Source organism: Balaenoptera physalus (assembly GCF_965194825.1).
Source record: "Balaenoptera physalus genome assembly, chromosome: 8".
NCBI lineage: Eukaryota > Metazoa > Chordata > Mammalia > Artiodactyla > Balaenopteridae > Balaenoptera > Balaenoptera physalus.
In genome coordinates, this window is record NC_138887.1 from 89542087 (window position 1) to 89563907 (window position 21821).

The 21821-nt window shown below is 35.6% G+C and overlaps 1 long non-coding RNA gene across 3 annotated transcripts in view; it reads right to left on the reverse strand.

The window, feature by feature from the left end:
- LOC309665758 overlaps window positions 1-21821 on the reverse strand; it is a 232041-nt gene that overhangs the window by 9966 nt on the left and 200254 nt on the right. Inside the window, exons 4-5 of one of the 3 annotated variants that reach the window (XR_014266667.1) lie at window positions 6328-6384; window positions 3473-3656 (exon numbers count right to left, since the gene is read on the reverse strand). This is a non-coding gene — a long non-coding RNA (uncharacterized lncRNA). Of the gene's footprint in view, window positions 1-3472; window positions 6385-21821 lie in introns of all 3 variants that reach the window. The other 2 variants (XR_014266666.1, XR_014266668.1) reach the window with 2 other exon arrangements.

Sequence of the window (21821 nt, forward strand, 5' to 3'; positions counted from 1 at the left end):
TCATTTATATACTAGTTCATGGGCTTAGACTGCTCCGCCTCCAACCTCAATTTAATGGCAATTACCTGAGGCCATCTGAAACAGTAGCATGGATAGAAGGACAATACCATTAAACTGACCTTGGAAGCTGGTCGCTCCAATTCTCTAAGAACGTTTAATATGGCATCTACTAGAAAGGCTCTCAGCAGCCATCCTCTTTTCTGCTGTTTGGGGTTCAGATATATTTGGCTTTTCTAATCTTCTAAGGTCCAAATTACTGAACTCACAGTCAATATAGATTAACTTTTTGTTTTTTGGAATGTAAAACATTTGTCTTGGTTATAATCTGAGTGTTTTAACACTGATTTGTCATACAACAGACATTAATATTTCTTCTACTTTTCAAACAATTAGATATTCCCCCCTTTTCAACAAATTCACTCTTTGACAATCAAATTACCCCAAAAGCTGGCAGGTGAAAAGAGTGAACAAAAATTAAGTTTCCAACCACTCTTTTCTCACAACCTGAGATGGCCTCTCTATTTCTAATCCAGATAAAATTTTGACTTTGAAATATCATTATTGTGGACTCTTTAGTGACTGCTGACACTGGTTTTATGACCAAAAAAAAAAAAATCTTCCTCTGAAAAAATATCATATCTTGATATTTTAGGATCAGTGCTTATTTTGATTAACGGGACAGAGAGTGTTCCATTAGAAGGGTTTTGTTTCTTTCAATTTTTCCTTGCAAACTGGCTAATAATTGGCTAAATCCATCTCTCTCCTAGTTACTTACTAAAAGGAGAAAGAATCTGCTAAAGTACATCAACATTTTTATTTTTTCTAGCCACTTACCCTGGAATTGAAGTTCCAGGAAAGATGTGGCATATCTCTAAAATTATCACAGGTAACTGTTTTACTAAATGTTTTTCCCCAGTATAACAAGAGCCACTAGCTTTCCAGGCTACAATATATGACCCTGGCCTCCCATTACCTGATTACAAAGCCTGTACCACATATTTTGGGTTTTATTATGACAACATCCCACTTTCAGATACCAACTTTTACATTTGGATTCTTTATTGTAACAAAGAGATAACAAAATACATGATTTAAATAGCATAGATTTAAAACACATGATTTAAATCATATAGATTTAAAACACATCATTTAGACAACATGGGAAGAACAAATTTTCTTTCATTTAGCTATACAGAAGAAAGTCATCCAGGGCAGATAGGTTGACCCTGCCATTCTCAATACACGGTTTTAATCTCTAGATCCAAGGCAGCTGGTTCACTTATATCCATTTTTCCAGCTAGCAGAAAAGGGGGAAAAAAGGAAGTGGAAAATAAACACTTTCCTTTTGCAAGATGTGACTTCAATTGAATATTTCACTTCAGTTTACATTATTTGGGTCAGAAGTTAGTCAGATTAGCACATCTAACTAAAAGGGAGGCAGGGAAATGTACAGTTGACCCTTGAACAATGCGGGGGTTACAGACGCCGACCCTCTGAGTAGTTGAATCTGTGACTATAACGTATACAGTCAGCTCTCCATATCCACATTTCTGTATCCACGGATTCAACCAACAGTGGATCATGTAGTACTGCAGTATTTACGATCGAAAAACATCCACGTATAAGTGGACCCATACAGTTCAAATCCGTGTTGTTCAAAGTCAACTGTAGTTTGGTCAAGCAGCCAGCTATACAGTTAAAACTCAAGAGGTTTTATTAGTAAGAAAGAAGAGAATGGTAAATGGAGAAAAAATGAAGGCTTGTATACTAGAGTCATCCCTCAGGGTCCATGGGGGATTGGTTCCAGGACTCCCAGGGATACTGAAACCCACAGATGCTCAAGTCCCTTATATAAAATGATGTAGTATTTGCACATAAGCTACACAATTTTCCCATATACTGTAAATCATCTCTAGATTACTTCTAATACCTAATACAATGTAAATACTACATAAATAGTTGCAAATACAACGTAAATGTAAGATAAATAGTTCCCAGCATGCAGCAAATTTAAGTTTTGCTTTTTGGAACTTTATGGAATTTTTAAAACATATTTTTGATCTGTGGTTGGTTGAATCACTGATGTGGAACTCGTGAATATGGAGAGCTGACCGTACTGTACTGTACTTTCTCTTTCCACTAAACTGACCTTAAGAAATAACAGTCTGACTTTTTAGAAATTTAAATTAAGGGAGAATTGAGTGCCAAGTTCAAAAAAGTAAGAGTTGTTTCTGGAGTACAGGGTATGAGAGGATATTTATTTCTAAATTTTTCATTAGGCCAAAATAGCTGAGAACCAAGACACTAAATTATAGATCTAGAAAACATCATCTTGCATTTAATTTGGACCATATCTAAAGGACCATGGCAAAATGTTAGCCCAGTTTAGCCTTCTGAGATGTCTGAAGAAGGAGATTTCTAGTTTTCTGGCAATATTTTTTACCATTTAATTTTGAGAAAGAATGGCCATGAGATCCGATTCCTCACCCTCAAACTCACATTTCTCCGTAATATGGTGTAGTGTGGAGGTAAAGATGGTGGGCATAGAGGCAGTCTGGATTCAAATCTAGGGAACTCAAGCCCTGCTATTTACCAATTTAGCGACCCTAGAGAAACACTCAATCTTTCTAAACCTCAGTTTCCTAAACTATAAAAGGATGATCATATTTGAACCTACTTAGTAGGGGTATTTAGAGGATTAAATGGCTCAGAAACATGTAAAACATTTAGAGCACTGGCTGCCATTTGGTCAATTCTCAATGAGTAACAGCTATTATTATCTGCTTGTATAATTTTTCAGGTCAGAAGATGCCCCTAAAAGAAATAATACTGTGGCTTTGTAAAAGTCAGCTAAATTATATTAATTATGATTGAAATTAATCAGACAACATAAACCTACATTGTGTTATTAAAAAGTATGTTATACTAATACAAATTAATAGCATAAATAAGACAAAATTTTAAGCTACTTATGAGGGAAAGCCCAACAAATCTTCTCAAGTACCACCTTAATGGGACGTTTTTGTATAAGATGTAAAACTATACTAATTACAAAATAATTCTCTTCTGTTTTTAAAAGCACTTTAACAATCTCTAAAATTACACCTCAACTCCAACTTCCAGTGTTCTTGTTCTTGAAAACTATTACAAATGAAAGTAATAAAGTAGAATGTTCTTTTTTCTGATTATAAAGATAACATAATTGAAAAATCAAAAAAGCATAAAAAAGAAACATTATCTGAATTATCTGAAATTCCTCCACTGGAAAATAACAACTACTTACCATTTGGTAAATATCTTTCTAGATATTTCTTCGTTAAATACTATAAATAAAGAAATAAGACCTTTCTGGTAATGACAGGGAATCCCTCCTACATATAACAATTATAAAATCTGGACAAAGTTATTAAGAATAAGTATTTGAATGCACAGGAAATTACAAAAGTCATGCAGAATCTTGAGAATAGTTTACCTTTAAAAAGATAGCTGCTATATCAGGCAAGAACTGTGAGTTTGTGGTTTTCTTGCCTTGAGTACTTCACAAGCCATCCTACATCCTCAAACTAGGTGAAGAACCACGGTCTTAGCAGCTCAAGGTGGAAGATTATAAAGTACAAAGCAGCAGCAGACCAGCTGGATATTTTAAGGGGGAAATCCTGTAAGCAAAATAGCCAACATAGAAGGACTAAGATTTAAAAATATAAATATAAATTCTGCTCAAATCCTGGCTGTCTGTAAACTACACATGAGCATGGGAACCCACGGGGGAAAAAGCAGGTAGAAACTACAAGGAGATCTACCTTTGAAAGGGAAACTAGCTCTTGGTGAGATTTGCAAGTATGCTCACCCTTGACTGAGTGCATTCCCAAACCACCCGCAGCTCGGGAAGGCAAAAAGTGAATGCCTTACTAGCTTGAGGTGTCCAAGGGTAGAACTCAGGGCTAGGAAAGATACTGGGAAATTTACACTTACCACACGATCCAGCAACTCACTCAAAAGACACAAAAACTTATATCCACGCAAAGACTTGTAAACAAATGTACACTGGCGCATTATTCATGAGCCCCAAACTGGAATCAACTCAAATGTCTAACAACAGCAAAACAAATTGTGTATATCTTTAAAAATGAACATCGTTCAGTTATAAAAGAGTGAAATATAAATACATAGAGCATGGATGAAGTTCTACAACGTTACGCTAAGTGATTTAAAAAAACAGACAAAAAGACTACATATTGAATGATTCCATTTATAAGCAATCCTAGTAAAGGCAAAAATACAGGGACAGAATGCAGATCAGGGGGTGCCTGGGGCTGGGAGTGGGGGAAGGAGATCAATTTGAAAGTGACATGAGGGATATTTTGGGTGAGGGAAATGTTTCATATCTTGGCGGTTTTACTGCCCTATTCATTTGCCAAAACTCATCAAACTGTATGTTTAAGATGGATACATTATTATGTATGAAAATTATTTCTCAATAAAGCAGTTAAAATAATAAAACTTAAACCTTACATTTTACCTCCCATCCCCCCAATATATTGCTTCTAAAACAATATATTGATCAAAATGCTTCTGAAAAACAGAATGAGCTCTCAGCTTCCTCCTAGTTCTTGATCATCCAAGGATTTTAACTCCCTGAGGAAAGAGACTGAGGCTAATCACTGCTTTAGCTGCATGAAACAAATTTTAATGTATCTAATTTTTTTAATCTGGGTCAAAGTATTTTTAATATCCATTATGATTTCACCTTTGACTCACGAATCAGCTGGAAATGTATATTTTAATTTCCAAATATCTGGAAGTTTTTCAGGTATTTTTCTGTCACAGATTTCTAATTTATTTCTGTTTTGTTACTGAAATACTTTTTATGATTTCCAATTCTTTTAAGTTCATTCAGACTAGCTTTTAAGCTTAGCATATGATATACCTTACTGAATGCTACATATGAGCCTAAAAAGAATGTGTATTCTGCTGTTGTTGGTTGGAATGTTCTATAAATTTCAATTATCTCAAGTTGGTTAACACTGTCACTCAAGCCTTCTACATACTTATAGATTTACTTCTTGTTTCCCTTCTCTCATTTCTTCAACTAAATTCTACTGCTCAAGTCTCCTGATTATAGCAATTCTTTGTACCTGACTGATTACCCCACTATACTTGGACTCAGAGCAGGCAAAAATAAGGGCTTTTAATCTTCATAACTTCAACACCAGTATATTGCCTGACATATAAGAAGTTGTCTACAAGTGTTTGATGAATGCACAGGTTACTCAATCGATCAATCAATCAAACAATGCATAATCAAAACCCTTGTCATTAGTAGGGTACAAATTAGAAATGTGTAGAACTCAGAATGCTATGGACTGAATTGTGTCCCCTACTCTCAATTCATATGTTGAAGTCCTAACCTCCAATATAATTGTATTTGGACATAGTGCTTTCAGGAGGTCATTAAAGTTAAAAGTGGTTGTAAGGGTGGGGTTTTAATTCAATAGGATTGGTGACCTTATAAGAAGAGAAAGAGGGAGAGTCCCCTCTCTCTGTTCATGCACTTGTACTGAAGAAAGGCCACGTGAGCACAAAGATATGATGCCGTCTGCAAGCCAGGAAGAAAGTGTCTACCAGAACCCGTTCAGGCTGGTACCCTGGTCTTGAACCTCCGGCCTCCAGAACTGTGGAAATAACTTTTTGTTGTTTAAATCACCCAGCCTATGGTATTTTATTATGACAGCCTGAGCAGACTAAGGTTACATTATAGATATCTTGAGCAAATCTTGTTCACTTAATACACATTGACAAAAAAAATTTTTTACAACATTCCGATACACAGTCTTCAGAAACTGTTTCAAGAATAAAAGATTTATAAGGCAAATTTATTAAAAGTTTATTAAAATATTTTGTTAAAAATAAAAAGGAAATTAAAGGTTAACTCTAAGAAAATTAGATGATATTATAGTCAAGAGATGAAACAGTATAGGATAATTAAGACAGGTAATTTCCAAGGCAACTAACACTTTACCAAGTATAACATCAATTTCTCTGCCCTGCCCTATCACCAAAAAGCTCCAAACAAGCTCAGAAATAGTGTTATTTTTATTTACAGAATATACAAGTGAGAATAACTATTGAGAAATATGATCGAGACTGTCCTAGATAAATGCAATAACTCCAGGTTAAATATACTCTAATCTCCCAGTAATATTTTGTTTGAAGTATGATTGATATCTTCATTATCATTTAATAAACTAGAGACTGAATCACATACCCCAATCCACTCTCTGAACAAGTAGGCAATGAAGGCAATATTGTAAATATTACAGTAAATACCTTTACTAATGTAATGTTAGGATTCAGGAGCTGAGTGAGCAGAAACTACCAGTAACCCTGCAATGTAAAAGGAGAAAATCAGAAAAACAGAATCATATTTTTCTCTCAAGAAGATGTCAGATGTACACCTGAAACTAACACAACATTGTAAATAAACCATACTATAAAATAAAATTTAAAAAAAGAGCTTAACCCATTTGACATTAAATCCTTTCTATAGACTCCATGCAGTTTCCCAGTGCCTCCTAAAAAATAAACTTTAAAACACGGTGGAAAAAAAAAAAAGATGTCAGAAAGTGAAGACTTGCAGACTTCCCCACTACCTGTCTGTAGTATGTAGTTTTGGTTCAAACTCAACATAGTCAATTCACTGGAGAGGGACAGAGAAAAAGAAAAAGAAAGATCCTAAACGGTCAATATTCTCTTCAATGAGCTGGTTTTCATGGAAGGGCGAGTAAACAGTGTACTGTTATGTCTGGTGTTCATCAAGTACCAGAAGAACTCTCTATTTTGACAAAAGGAGATTTCATATTAAAATTATACAGAGCCAAATCATACCCAGTCATTTTTATTTTAACTCCTCAGTTTTTATATAAACATTGTAATATGGATTATAAGACCTTATTTAAACTTCTATGTAGGATTAAATAAAATAATTGAAAACAGGAAAATGCTTGGATACAGCATCTGGCATAGTTAAAAATGTATTGTTATAGCAGATGAACTGGGGAGGCTGCGGTGTGGCCAGCCCCCATCTGCCTTCCATGATATTCCTGAACGTGCACACAGCCCTCGTGGAGAAGCTGCTGTATATAGTACGGCCTTCGTGACCACGTTCCAATTTGAAGAGAGGTGACCATAACTTTGGAGAGCCAGGTGTCATACTTTGCAGTGATTATTCCTGTGCCAGTGTCAACTTACCTCTGATTTGAGATGAGCAGAAAAGAAAACAAACAAAACCAGCACATCTAATAGACGGTGCAGTTAGGACATGAGGAGTAAGATAGGAATCTTGGCAAATGTCTGAAATAGTCTATCCTGAGAAAGTGTCTGAGAACGCTTCCCTCCTGTCAACTGATAGCATACCTTGTCTCTTTTATTAAAAGAAATTATGCATTTTTGAGCATAATCTATTGCAATGCTCAGTAATTGGCAATACTGTAAATATACCTACAAAGAAGTATAAGTCATGGTTATTGACCTTAAAGAACTTTGTCTTACAAAGGAAGATAAAATAAGCATGCTGATAACTTGATGAAACAGTAATGTGCTGTCTCTGAAGAGGGGCACAAAGAAACTGCTAAAGGAACACTACTCCTTCGAGGCCTCAGGCCCCAGGGGTGTAATTCAGCTAATCAGGAGAGCATAAACTCTAACTTTGTTCCACTCCACATTCTCACGTGACAGGGCCAGAAGTCTACTCCCATCAAAACCTATGGCGTTTGCTACATGAACAACAACAAAAAAGACTTATTCTCTCATGACATAGACTCCTATTTGGCTTGGTTAACCTGCTTTCACTTCTCTTAGGAAGGTAACTGAAGTCAAGAAAGTTGCATGTAGTGATTTGGAGGTTTGCAACCAGGAAATTCTGAGATTTAGGGGCATATGTCGCCTTTCATGTACAAAGCTCTCATTTTAACCTACCTCAGGCTACCCGGCTTTCCTGATTTATAGTTAATTAGGATTGAGATTTTCATTGAAAATTCAAATACTTATATGCTTTTTTGTATGCATTTCAGATCATGTTGGCTGAAGCAAATAATTGTAACAGCACTCAAGAAATGAATGAATACCACAGGGAAGAGCTTCAACCATCCCTGTCCCTGACAACCTGTAAGTAAATCCTGCTGTGTTCCCTGTTCACAGAAATATCTTTCTGACATCACTTGTGATAGCTGAAAGATTTCTTTTCCTATCAGCTAACAAAATCCCAATACCATTTCCTCACTTTTTAACCATGTCTTGAAATCCCTTAAGAAAGTTTCTGCTATTTGCTGTTGGACTTTCTACACTAGAATTAAATTCTTTGTACCATACAGAGGCTTAGTTATTATGTATGTATACAAGTACCACTGTGATAAATGAGCATCATTTGGGTATAAGATTGAGAGAGGAAATCTATATTAACCATGGCAAATAAGGCAGAATATACTGTCCTCAGAATGATTCAATGAAATTACACCATTGTGCATTCAAGGCATTTGATAAATATAGAATCCTATTTTTACTTCATTCTTATTTTAAGGAAGAGCCTAAAAGATCCATTTGCATCTTTAAACATGTCAATGAATAGCTGTCAATGAGGCAAGACTTTCTTCGTTACTAATGGCAAAAAAGCAACAAAATAAAGTCATGTCTAACCTTCCGACAACTGACAATTTGTCTGTAAACCTTTCCTGGATACAAAAGAAGAGACAGCTTCAGAGATAGCTAGCTGGTTAGGTCCAGGGATGGTTTTTATAAGCTATCAAATATTTTCTGTCTCTTACTTTGTAATTTGCTGCTTATGAAAATATTTTACGTACTAAAATGCCTGAAGTGAAAATACTTCTATTGTAGGATTTAGAAACTACATGAATTCTTCTGTTATTTCAGTCATCAAATCAGGATTTCATGGCAAGAAAATGTTTAATCTGTAAACCTATAATCAGTTAGTGCATTAATTATTTTTTAATTTCCATAATATTACTATTAAGACTCATTAGGAAAAGATGCAGCCTCAAAATTACCTGAAAGGTAAGGTAAGCTAGATTCTTTGCCTTTCAGAAGCTGAGATTAATGACAATAATTTTCCTGATTTTCAAACTGATCTTTTACCTTCTTTTGAAAATTCATTAATTTAGAAGTTTATTGCATGCTACAATAATTTTTAAAGTACTAATTGAGAAATCACAATACAATATGCTTTAACATTATCATGTTTCATAGATATTGTTAAACATATTAATTTTGTTTCATCTTCTGAAAAAAATCTCAGTTGTATTTATAATTGTTTTCTTCTATTCACTTAACACTTAATTTCTCAGGGAGACATGGCCTCTACAGATTTATCAAAATGGATACCTAAATATCACTGAACATTAACTTAATATAGAGAATTTTCCACCTGAGAGGATGCCTTTTCTCACCAACTTGACGTTTCACCTCTTAAGATTTATAGTTCTTGACTAAAACTGGAAGTAATTGTTTTGTTAACTCCAAGAGAAAAATCCTGATTCTATGATTATGTGAGAAGTGAAAATTTTCTCATTGTTTACAGTTTCTGACTTGAAAAGATATTTGAAGACTAAAGATCTATGATTGGTTCATCTTCTCCTAACTGCTGACAATTTAATTATATGAGTGCCTGTTACCTTTAGCCAGTCAAAACACACCTCTCCCAACCCCACACACATACTATTTTAAGTAAAAAACCTCAATCCTGTGACCAGCCATTTCCAAAGATTAAGTCGTACACCTATGGGTAGTAGGTTTAAAAGAGAGAAGAAGATGGTAAATGAAATCACTGTATTTTTATGAGTTTTATTTTTAAATCCAAGATTAAACCTGGCATTAAAATATGCTACACATAAAACCTTCTAACCCGATGGAGTTCCATGATACACTGTGGTGTTCTTTTCTCTGTACTAGCAAGAGAGTAATTCAGCAATTCGGCTTCCTTTTGACAATTAGAATGAGAAGTCCATTTGGTCATTACATCTGAATCCTAAGAATCAGATTCCTTCAAATGTCACCAGGCATCATGGGGCCCTTGGTGTTGTCTCTGCTCCTAAAATCTGAGTCCCTAATTCATGAATCACAAGCTACTATAATATCTCAAGACTACAGGGGACTCTCTCCAACAGTAGCAGGAGTGCTGTTGTCACATTCCCAGGACTTTCAGTGGCCAAGGTGACTCCTCTCTGGTTTTGTTTGAAACAATTTCCGTACAAAACATCCAGCAATCTCAAATCATATCACAATCAACTTTTAGGATATCCGCTATGCAAAGTGAAGACACCTGAAGCAATTATATTAGGTCTATTCTTGAGAAGAGGGATATAATTTATATTGTTTCTTTCTTTAAAATGTTATCTGTTGTCCAATGAGTAAGTACTAAAACTCTATACAATAAAGATGTTGTAATTTTAGATGGTGAGTACTGTAAGAAATATTTTCATTTGCTAATACTCCAGGCAGGTTTTTTTTTTTTTTCTTTTTAAGCTACTTAGTCTTGTTTTGTCTTGTCTTATTTTTTCTTTATTTAACCCATGGAATAATTTTAATACTAGGTTCTTTCTTCTGCCCTGATCATGGGATTCCTTTCTGGAATTACTTGACATCTGCTCAGGAAAAGTAAACTGAGGTGATAGCAAGTATCCAGGATCTAGAATCAGACTACCTGGGTACTAGTCTTATTTCATTCTTTAATTGTCTTCATGAATCAGGGAAAGTCACTGTATCCCTTTCCAAGCGCTATCACCTCATCTAAAAAATTAGGATGTTGTAAAGGATGGGCCCTAAGGTATCTCCATGTACGAAGCCCTTTGACTCTATTAACCAAGTTCTACCATTCTGTATGGGTTGGCTTTGGAGAAATGTCAAAAACTGTACAAAACATAACTGTTCATTTACCAGAAAATAAGTGAGATCTCATCATTCGTATTGACCTCTCTACTGATAGCCTTGATCCGTATTGATATTCATGTGTCCTGAGGTTCAACGTCATTAAACTCTCTTGGTAAGTGTAATAGTTATGATCACAGGCTTTGGAGTCAGAAAGACTTGGGCTTGAATTCTGAACTGGGCACGTATTGCTCTGAGATTATGCAATTACCTAAGCTTTTTTTATAAATTAGGAATAATTCCTATTCCATAATCATTTTACTTTCCATGAATGCATGCAAAGCATCTTGCACAGTGCCTGATAGAAAATGTATGTTCAAAATGAGGATTATTGTTATTGGTATCACTAATGAGTTTTTTATTCCTTCCTGAGAGCAAAATTTGAAAAGAAAATAGGGAGTGTGAATGTAAGAGTGCTGGGTGATAGAGGAGACGTGCCACCAAAGGGTAAAACAATTGTAGAATATGAAAAATTTAATCTGCTACAAAATATTCCTGAATTCAGGAGTGGGGAATGCCATGTTAATACTTCCTTCCAGCCTCCAAGGCAGACAGAACTAATCATCATAGCCCTAATGAGCTTGGGCATAACCTCATATTCCTCCTAATATTTGGGCTTCAGAAGGGCACCACCCAATGATTAACATGGTACTCAAGACAAAATCTAATTTTCCATCTCTGGCCTAGGTCTAGATGTAACCTAGAGCCTTAAAAAAACTGGATGAGGAATGTGCACATAATAGGGGTAAAAATTCACAAGGTGAATTTAAAGTTAAATTTAAGTCATAGTTACTATAATTACCTGTCCTACTTTATTACTGAATCTCTAAAATTCTTTCATTAGCAAATAACTCAAAATTAGTTGCAAATCATTTTTACGATAACACTGCAAATCACATTATGGGACATTCTGAGATGTATTCATTAATCCAACCAAAATGTATTAAAAATCTGTTTTTTACAAGTCACTGTGATTTTAAAAATATAACAAAATCTTCGACACGCTTTTTGGAAGGAACTTTTTTGGAAACCTGGACAATATTTTGTAGAAAGGAAGAAATGCTTCAGAAATGCTGACTCTGTATGTAGAAACCTTTCTCAGAGAACTACAAAATCAATGCGGATGACACTGCAGATATCTTATGTTTTCGTGGAAAGTCCAAAACATGTTTCAGAGTATCACTCTTATCTGAACAACCCAGGGGCAATGCTGACAATTGAGTGTGGTGTAGAATGTTCCCCTAACGTCTGCTTCAGAAAGGAAAAGCACCACTAGAATAAAAAAGCGTCATAATTGAATGAAATAAAGGGTAATTTGAGGTATCACAGTTTGTAAGAAAGAAATATCTGAATCCAGTTTAACCTGTCTACCCTCTCTTTTGAAACAAAAATTACATCTTCTAAAACATCATTAATTTATCACCCTCGTTAATAAACTTTCAATTTGCAGAGAATGTTACATCCTGTATCTTACTTCCTAATACATGTGACATAAGTGAGTGAACAGCATATTTGATATTTTGAAATATATCTTAGTGGATTTAAAATAGATTGTATTACAATTGATTAGATATAATTATCTAAAAAGACACTTGCATTGTTTTATACAAGTATAAATTTACCAAATTTCAAATTGTTTTAATAGTTGAAGAGTGATTATAATGTACTTTATTTTCCAAAACTAATTGGAGGTTAACTACACAGCAAATCAAATCCTGATTTTTTTTGACAGTATATTTGATAAGGATATTTTTAATGAAGTTATTTTAGAGCAGTGATCATGGGCTTGTCAGATTTTGATGGCAGCTGTAAAGTGATTGAGGCTGGTCAGGTGATAGAAAACGTGTGACTAAACCACCTCCATTTTGCCAGAGTTAGGTCAGAATTAGTTATAGTAGTGAATGTCCTGGAGTGTAATTTCAAACGTAATGGATGATGTGTGAAAAAAAGAAAACGCTGCTTCTTTTTTAAGTCCTTTTTTAAAATAGAGCATCAATTAGATGCTAGAACTGTTCATTATTATACAGTTTAACTCTTTCAACAATTCCCTGTGGTTGGTTCTATTGTATGCATTTTATAGCTATAGAAATGCAAACAGTAAAATTTAGAAACTTACCCAACTTACAGACCTCATTTTCCTAGGATTCTGTTCCTGATTCACCATGTTCCTAACACTACCTGACTTTCTATCACTCTCAGGTCCCCAAACACTGTAAGTGCTCTCTCTCATAGGCTTTACAGTTTCCTCTGCCTGGCACACCCTTCCCTTAGATAAGAACACAACAGGTTCATGCCTAGCTTTGGGTCTTACCTCTCATCTCCTCAGAGAGGACTCCTCTGACCATGCTATTTGAATCGCCCCGCCAATCCACACCACGTCTTTATAATACCACCCTAAATTTGCCTTCAGCACCATCTCTTACTCTCCATTATGGGCTGAACTATGTCCCCCACAAAACTCACATGGTGAAGTCCTAAACCCCAGTACCTCAGAATGTGACAATATTTGAGATAGGGTTTTTAAAGCAGTAACTAAAGTAAAATGAGATCATATGGGTGGGCCCTAAATTAATATGACTGGTGTCCTTATAATAAGAGGAAATTAGGACACAGATACACACAGGAATGAGACCATGAGAAGACACCGGACTACATACAAGCCAAGGAGTGAGGCCTTCAGAAGAAACCAATGCTGCCTGGGCTTTTGCCTCCAAAACAGTGAAATAAATTCCTGTTGTTTAAGCCACCCAGTCTGTAGCACTTTGTTATGGCAGCCCTAGCAAACTAATACACTATCATTGTCATTGATATTATTATTATTGATATTACTTTCCATTGCCCCACTTCTAGAACATAAAATCTCAGGGTCAAGGACTTTCTCCTTTTTATAATAATATTCACAATTCCTGACAAAGCAACTGGAATCTACTGAGATCTCCACAAATTATCTCTGAATGAAAGAATGACAGTAGACGGCAAAGACAGACTTCCTATCCATATATATCTGTCTCAATCTAAATCTGATTCTCTTTCCCTTTTCACCACACACCTTTGGTAAAGCAGGCTACACCAAGGTCTCTTAGAGACAAGAAATGGGTTCTGGCTTCCAGTTATCCAAGTGGGGACATTTCAATATAAGAATTCAAGATTTAGGATGCGGATACTTTGTCCCAATGCAAGAGGGAGCCACAGGCTCCTTGCTTATGTAGTCTACATGGAGGGAGACATAATGTCAAACTCTATATCGCTGGCTTTAGCCTTAAAGAGCATGCCAGGGAATAAGGTGGAACAATTTAAGTACTCCTAACATAGTTAATACGATACCAATAACTCAGAGATAACGGAAATAGAGAAGAGCATCAGTGGATCCAGCTATGAGGAACTGGGAAAGACCGAGGCAGGGAAAATGTGCGTGGGTCTGAAATAATTAACTCAGACCATTTCACCCAGAAAAGCTTCCATAATCTCCCAGATTATTTGCTTCTAAAGATCCCTGTGTATATTTTTATTATATTTCCCACCACATTGTAGCGACATTATATGTTTATACATATTTCTAATACCAGACTGTATTGTTCGGGTATCATGCCTTATTTATCTTTGTATCTCCAGCACTTACCACAGTGCCTATCCTATAGTAGGTGCTCAATAAGTGTTCAGTGGAATCTGAAATGGCTATGGAATACCCTGTACATTTATAGGACATAAAGTAGCCAAAAGTACATATGTTATTATTTACTTTGTTCTTGTTTCTTATGCTATTTCTCTATTAATAGAGGGTTACTTCAATTGCTAATTATTTTATATAAATATAGTATTGAAAGTATATATCTAAGATGTTACATCAAGTTGTGTTTACTCCCATTCATTGATCACCTAACTTCCTCGACCATGATTAAAAACATATTTATTTTCAAATGTCTCATTACTTTCTTCAAAAGCGATATCAGATTACAGATAAGTGTCTCAGGTGAGTACTTTAGTCGCTCAGAGGCTGGTTAAGATTTCAGCCTAATACAAAATAACCTAAATGTCATAACTTAGTCTGATATCATGTCCTTCCCATTCCCTCTGGCTCTGATTGTGATTTAGGGTGCCTATCATTTTAATTCAATGAGTGCTATGATGGCCAGGTCTACTGAGGGAGTCTAGACAAGAACTAGATGAATTCAAATAAGCCCAGAGTTGCCCACTGAGAGCTGTCTGGACATCCTCCTATTCAAGGAAGGTATGAACTATCAAGAAAATCCCTGGAAGTCTCTGTCTTTTCTGAATCTAGGTAAAGAGTGAATATATGTCTCATCCAGGTGATGATGTGTTAGTTTATGAAACACCCTTATTTCCCTAGTGTATCAGATACGTAAGTATTTGAATTAGAATGGACTCTACTCTCTTAAAATGATATTCACAAGAAGTGAAGAAAAAGTAGAACCTGGTGAACCAAAATTGTACTAAGAGAAAACAAATCCTGTGAGGCAAATCTTTCATGCTGAAAGTGTTTGGGCTCAAACAGTTGCAAATCTATCATAGAGTTAGCACTCAAAAAAGTTTATTGAATAAATTATCAACTTATAACCGCTTTATAAATCTTTTTTTAACTTGTAAACTGTGATAATATATGAACTATCTAGGATTATTGAGACAATTAAATTGAATTGTAATGTGAGAAGCCCTTTGAAAATGTTCAAATGTTGTGCAGAGACTGTCATTGGAATTGTTATTGGTTTGATTCCTTTGACAGACAAACAAGCATAAATAGGAGGGAGAAGATAGATTGTCTCTAATGTGGGCTTCTTACCCCGATAGACTAATGGTTGCATCTTGGCTCTGTCACTTCCAGGGTGAACTTGGGCAAGCTATTTACTCTCTGTAAGCAGCCGGGTATTTATCTGACCATATTTATGGACTGTATGACACATTAAATTAAATAATATATGTAAAATGTCCAATATGATCTCATTAATACTACATATTCAAGAAATGATTGCTACTATCATTATTTCATTCAAGCTTTTGTTACTTTACAGAGATGTTCATAGAATGTGTTCACTCAGTTTTTAAAAAATAGCTGTGTATGCATGTGCGTGTGTGTGTGGTTTAAGCATGTATTTTCTCTTTAAAGAGGATATATAAGTACATAGAAGGAAGCAGAGTGTAGATACTGACATATCAGCACTCACATAAGAAAGGTAAGAACATTATTCATGGATTTTAGAAAGGAAAACAATATGCTTCCCTATGTCCCAGTTTGTTTTCCTGGAGAGCATCTATGCTAACACCTGTTGATTGCTCTTGGGTTCTACAGAGAGACTGACCAATCTGCATTCTGTATTTTAAAGCGAAAAGAATGATTCTCTTCCAAAATATACCAATTCCAGGCTGTAAGACAGTGGGCAAAGCTCTACACTCTCTGGACATAATTTATAATATATTGATTATCCTTATATCGCATCTTCATTTATTATATAAAAAATATTTATTGAGCATCCACTACATGTCCGGCACTGTACTAGTTGCCTTGAATTCATCAATGCACAAAGAACTCTTAATTCTTGGAGCTTACTAGACAGGTAAACAGACAATATGACACCAAAGTTAATAAATAAGAAAGGCATATAGTATCCTAGAAGGTGAAATACCCTCATAAAAATTCAATCAGGGAAATAGAGTTTGGGAGTGCTATGGGTGGGAGCTGTACAGCTTGAACACAAGCACATCGTTGGGGTACGTGTCAAGGAGAATCTGAGACTGGATCAAGTATTTTAAAGTGGTGAGAAAATCAGCCAAGAGATATCTATGGGAAGAGCATTCTAGAAAGAAAACAGCTGGAGTGAAATCTCTGAGACAGATGCTCACCTAGTATGTTCCAGGAACAAAGAATTTTTGTGAAAACCAAGGGAAATCATATTTATGTGGGCAATTTGTTAGCTATGAAGTAATGTATTAATATAGATGGTACCATGATTAGTCCTGCTCTGTCACTAAATACCCACGGTAACTAGGGCAAGTCACTTCTCTTGGGTCCATTTCCTCTTTTGAAGGGGGATCTTGGAAGCTAAAGTCTAGTATAAAAATTCCACAACTACGTGTAATTTTGGCCTTTCTTTTAATCTTAAGATTTTTCTTACGTACCTATTACAATAAAAGTGAATCAAATAGAGTTGAAGATGAATGTAAGAATTGATGAGAGGGGAAAAGAGTTTAAACAAAAAGTCCTTTATGAAAATAACTATATTTCATCATTTATCACACAGATATAAACTGTGTTATTTTCCAGGTTCATAAAGGCTGTAAATGCTTCAAAAATATCAAAGTCATGAAAAATAAGGAAAGAATGATAGTGTCAAAGATTGTAGGAGAGTAGGAGACATGACAAATGCAATGTAGAATCTTGGATTTGATCCTGGAATAGAAAAACTGGTGAAATCCAAATAAGTCTATGATTGAATTAATAGTGCTGTACCTATGTTACGTTATTAGTCTTGATAAATGTTGGGTAAGATGTTAACATTAGGGGAAGCTGGGTGATGGGTAAACAGGAACTCTCTGTACTATGTTTATAACTCTTTTTAATCTAAAATTAATTCAAAATAAAATTTTTTTTAAAAAAAACTGTGTAGGGGGGCTTCCCTGGTGGTGCAGTGGTTGAGAATCTGCCTGCCAATGCAGGGGACACGGGTTCGAGCCCTGGTCTGGGAAGATCCCACATGCCACGGAGCAACTGGGCCCGTGAGCCACAACTGCTGAGCCTGCGCGTCTGGAGCCTGTGCTCCGCAACAAGAGAGGCCGCGATAGTGAGAGGCCCGTGCACCGCGATGAAGAGTGGCCCATGCTTGCCACAACTAGAGAAAGCCCTCGCACAGAAACGAAGACCCAACACAGCCAAAAATAAATAAATAAACAAATTAATTAATTTAAAAAAAGAAAAAAAAAACAAAAGTAGGTAAACATATATATTAAAAACAAAAAACAAAAAACTGTGTAGGGGAATACTGTCTCACGATTTATGTTTTCCTTGAATCCCAACAGGCTTTACTTATTTTCAATATTGGAAGAAAACTGAAAACAAGTAAGATATGAATAGCTTCACTAATGTATAAAAACTATATTTTCTTTAAAATACCATTTTTGTTTAAGAAACCTAAATGAAATACTGTCAATGATCCCAAAGGGAGGAAAAACACAAGCTATGAAATCATTGCTCAAATAAAGCCATACAGAGAAAATGCTTAACAGCAAACGCAAACAGTAAAATGCTAGCCTCCTCCTATGCTTAGAAATAAAATCATCAGAACATGATTTAGTACAGAAACTTGTACATAATAGGCAAAGAGTATGTATTTGTTCATTTGATATAAAGTCATAGTTTCATCCATATCAGTCATTAAAACATGCATACATTCCTGGTGAAAAGTTTTAATGACAGAATAACATTGCCCGCATTGAGACATCCCCAGCTATGTTTCTAACAGGACCTGGCATAATCCCTCTGTGTGCCAAACCTCTTCCTTGCCAAAAACCCATGTCTTGTAAAATAAAGTTGGCAATGCTTACCCTTGACCTTGAGAGAGTATTACAAGAATGAAACTAATAATGTTTGAATAAAACCTATGGGATCTCAGACGAAGGGGACCCTGTCACTGCAATGCAAGAAAAGCAAGAATTTGTCTTTTTTTTTCTTTCTTGAAGCTGGTGATGATTATAATGACTAATACATAGATCTGTCCCAAAGCTCAGTGTGGCCATTTATGTGTCTAATGAAACAGTTGGCCTACCTCCAATCAGTATATCTTATTCTCCATCAGCACACAACATCATGGCAGCAAATCGCAAGGAAATCACGCATAGCTGGTCAGCCAGCAGGAGGCTATAAGTGCTATATCATTGGCAGGATGTTCTAAGTTTGGAACAACAATGCCAAATTGCTCTCTGCAATTTGTCATACTTTTTGATTTGTGCTAGCATAAAATACTTGAGCATAAGAGGCAAAGCCTACATGTAGGTACTGCCCAGTGTGATCTAGTCAGGATAGGGAGAAAGGAGGGACAATTCAGCACCTGCTTGTAAAAATAGCTCATCAGAGAAAGTGGACACAATTTTACCAGAAAGAAAAAAGTGAATTTCGACTATCAGCTGAGCTTTCAAATAGAAGACTTTTATAAGCAACATTGTCATTTTCATGTAGCAGAAAGAAGAATAGAGCCTTTGGGATGTGAAAAGGATTATCTTTCTTCATAAAATGGCAATATGAAGAACGCCAAAACAGAAAGTGTACCGAGCAAAAGCGGGGAAAAGGCATCATAGTTCTCCATAATCCTCATTCAAACTTGAAATTCAGAATTCACTCTGATTAGAGAATACAACACAGAATTTCCTAATGACTTGAAATAGCTTTATCAGGGATGTCAGTATGATATTTCCAAGATGCAGTATTTGTCTTCACTTGAAGTTGGGTCCAAATATTTTGAAAGATCTAATCAACCTGGAGGTATGAAAGGGACCTGCTTTGCCAGTCACTCTGAACTCCGAGCCTCTCCTTTATTTTCAGCTGCTCTCTTGGCCCTAGGCACACACTTGAACAGAGAGAGAACAGGATAAGAAACATTCTTTCTCTGGTGTTTCTAATTAGAAATAGCACAAGGAGAAAAAGAGGCTTTATCACATTATTCCCAATTGAAAATGTTCTCTGAAAGTGTTTCCCACAATGTATCCTATTGGCTTTCATAGACGGGAACTCGGCAAGGAGCCTTGGGCTGCACGTTGTATGGTGAAGGGCAGCACCGACATCTAACACAGTAACCTCAGTCACAGCTCAAATATTAAATACTTCCCCACCAGAATGCTAGAGCTACGAAGTGATTAGATGGTCCACTGAGGTAACGTATTAGCCCTGCTCTCTGGAAATACAGGTTCTCACTAGTGTGTGTGGTAGACGGGAGAGTGCACAAAGCAAGATGGGTTTGTTAACGGAGAGATCCTAATGAATACAACTTTTGGTAAAAAAGAAGGGAAGGAAGAAAGGAAGGAAAATGAGACTGGAAGGTGAGAGGAAGGAGGAAGAAAAGGGGGAGACTTAAGGAGAGGGAGAGAGGGAAAGAGAAGGAAAAAATGGCTTTCTATAGGAAGAGGTAGGAATTCTGCATTTTGTAGGCCTGCATTTTGTAGTCAGTTGTTAAGAGTTATGATCTCGGGGTCTGTTACTTGATCATGTATATTGTTTCAATAAAAATACTAACTGTAACAAATATACAAAAATTAATTAGAAGTAAAAGTCAGGTTCCGTCTGCCTATTCAGCAGCAATGGTGTTATCTACAAAGCAGAAAAACAATGATCAATTTAAAGAATAGTTGATTCTCCTCCTGAGTAACATTTTATTCAAAGGACTTTATTATAAACTTTATTTACAAGAGGAGGATAGAAGGGTATTTCAGTTCAATAAAATAAATTTTAAAAGTTTACTGAACTATAAATCATAAACTAGTGATGCCATTTTTATTTTTAAAGTGTTTTTAAATGGATAATTAAAGCATTTTAAAAACACTAACACTTTCAACCCTGCTGCACCCCCTACACTATTACCTTGCCATATAGTCTAAATAATTCTGTTTGTTCAAGATAAAGATATTTAAATCATTCCACTATGCTATATTAAGGAACTGATCAGACGGAGTTAAGCAGCTGAGTGTCTACAGTTTGTAAAATTTTGTTGGTTTTTAATCAGCATCAGACAAAGTAGGCCATCTTTATTTTCAAAAACAAAACATGTAAACAACTATTCTCCATTTTATTTCTACGACAACGCATGTATCATGGTAAATTACTAACTCAATAAAGAGCAATATGGTATAATGGAAGGACCAAGGGATTTAAAGTCAAAGGACCTTTTTTGAGTCCTGGCTCTGCAATTTACTAGATATATGACCTCAGGCAACTGATTTAATCTAGCTGAATGCGTTTCTTGCTGTGCATACCTCTTGTGGGGATAAAATGGGGTAATGTCTGTGAATGCCTATTCCACCCAATAGTAGGCATGGGATGGTCAAAAGGCTGTCCTCTGAGCTCCAGCAACCAAGGAGAGTGTTTAACAGCATCACACAGGAGTGTCATAGTGCGGCACAAAGGAGGAATCAGTTTTCAACTTCCATCTCAAAAAGAAAGTTACTTTTCAGCCCAACAGAGTACAAAATAATCCTCCCCATGCCTCAGTATGGTAGAGAGAACACTGTAGATGAGAGACGTAATACAGATATAAAACAGATCACCTTTTCTCCTAACTGTAGAAAAAAAGAAACACCACTCCTGAAGCATTAAATGAACACAACAGACATAATCCAGTACAGATGGGAAGGAATAAACTACCATAGAAATCAACCTGTAAAACAATGGGTGCCATAAGTAAATTGTCAACAATGGCAACAGAAGGGACTGAGATAATTTTACAAATATTAACAACTGTGAATAAAGAAAATAATCCTTGATACATATGGAAGAACATTATCATAGTAGGTAAGAATTAGGTTAAGTTTGAAAGATAAGGAATCCATATCATATCAGAAATAAAATTTATTTCTCTAGTTTTTATATATGTGTACAATATATACACACATGCGTATGTATATAGGTATAAACATGCACACACATGCATGCAATATATATAATACATATATAATTTATTGTATACTAAAAGGAACACAGATTTCATTCCAGGGTTCAGTCAATCTTATCTGCTATGTTGTCCCTCCCCCAAATTTCTGAGTTACTTAAAGAATTCTCTGGATATTGTTATAATATGTAACTCTATCAGAAGGCGAAGATTCTACCTTAGAATTTCAGACAGGATATTAAACCCCAGTTGCATAATTGTCAGTAAACAACCTCATTTAGT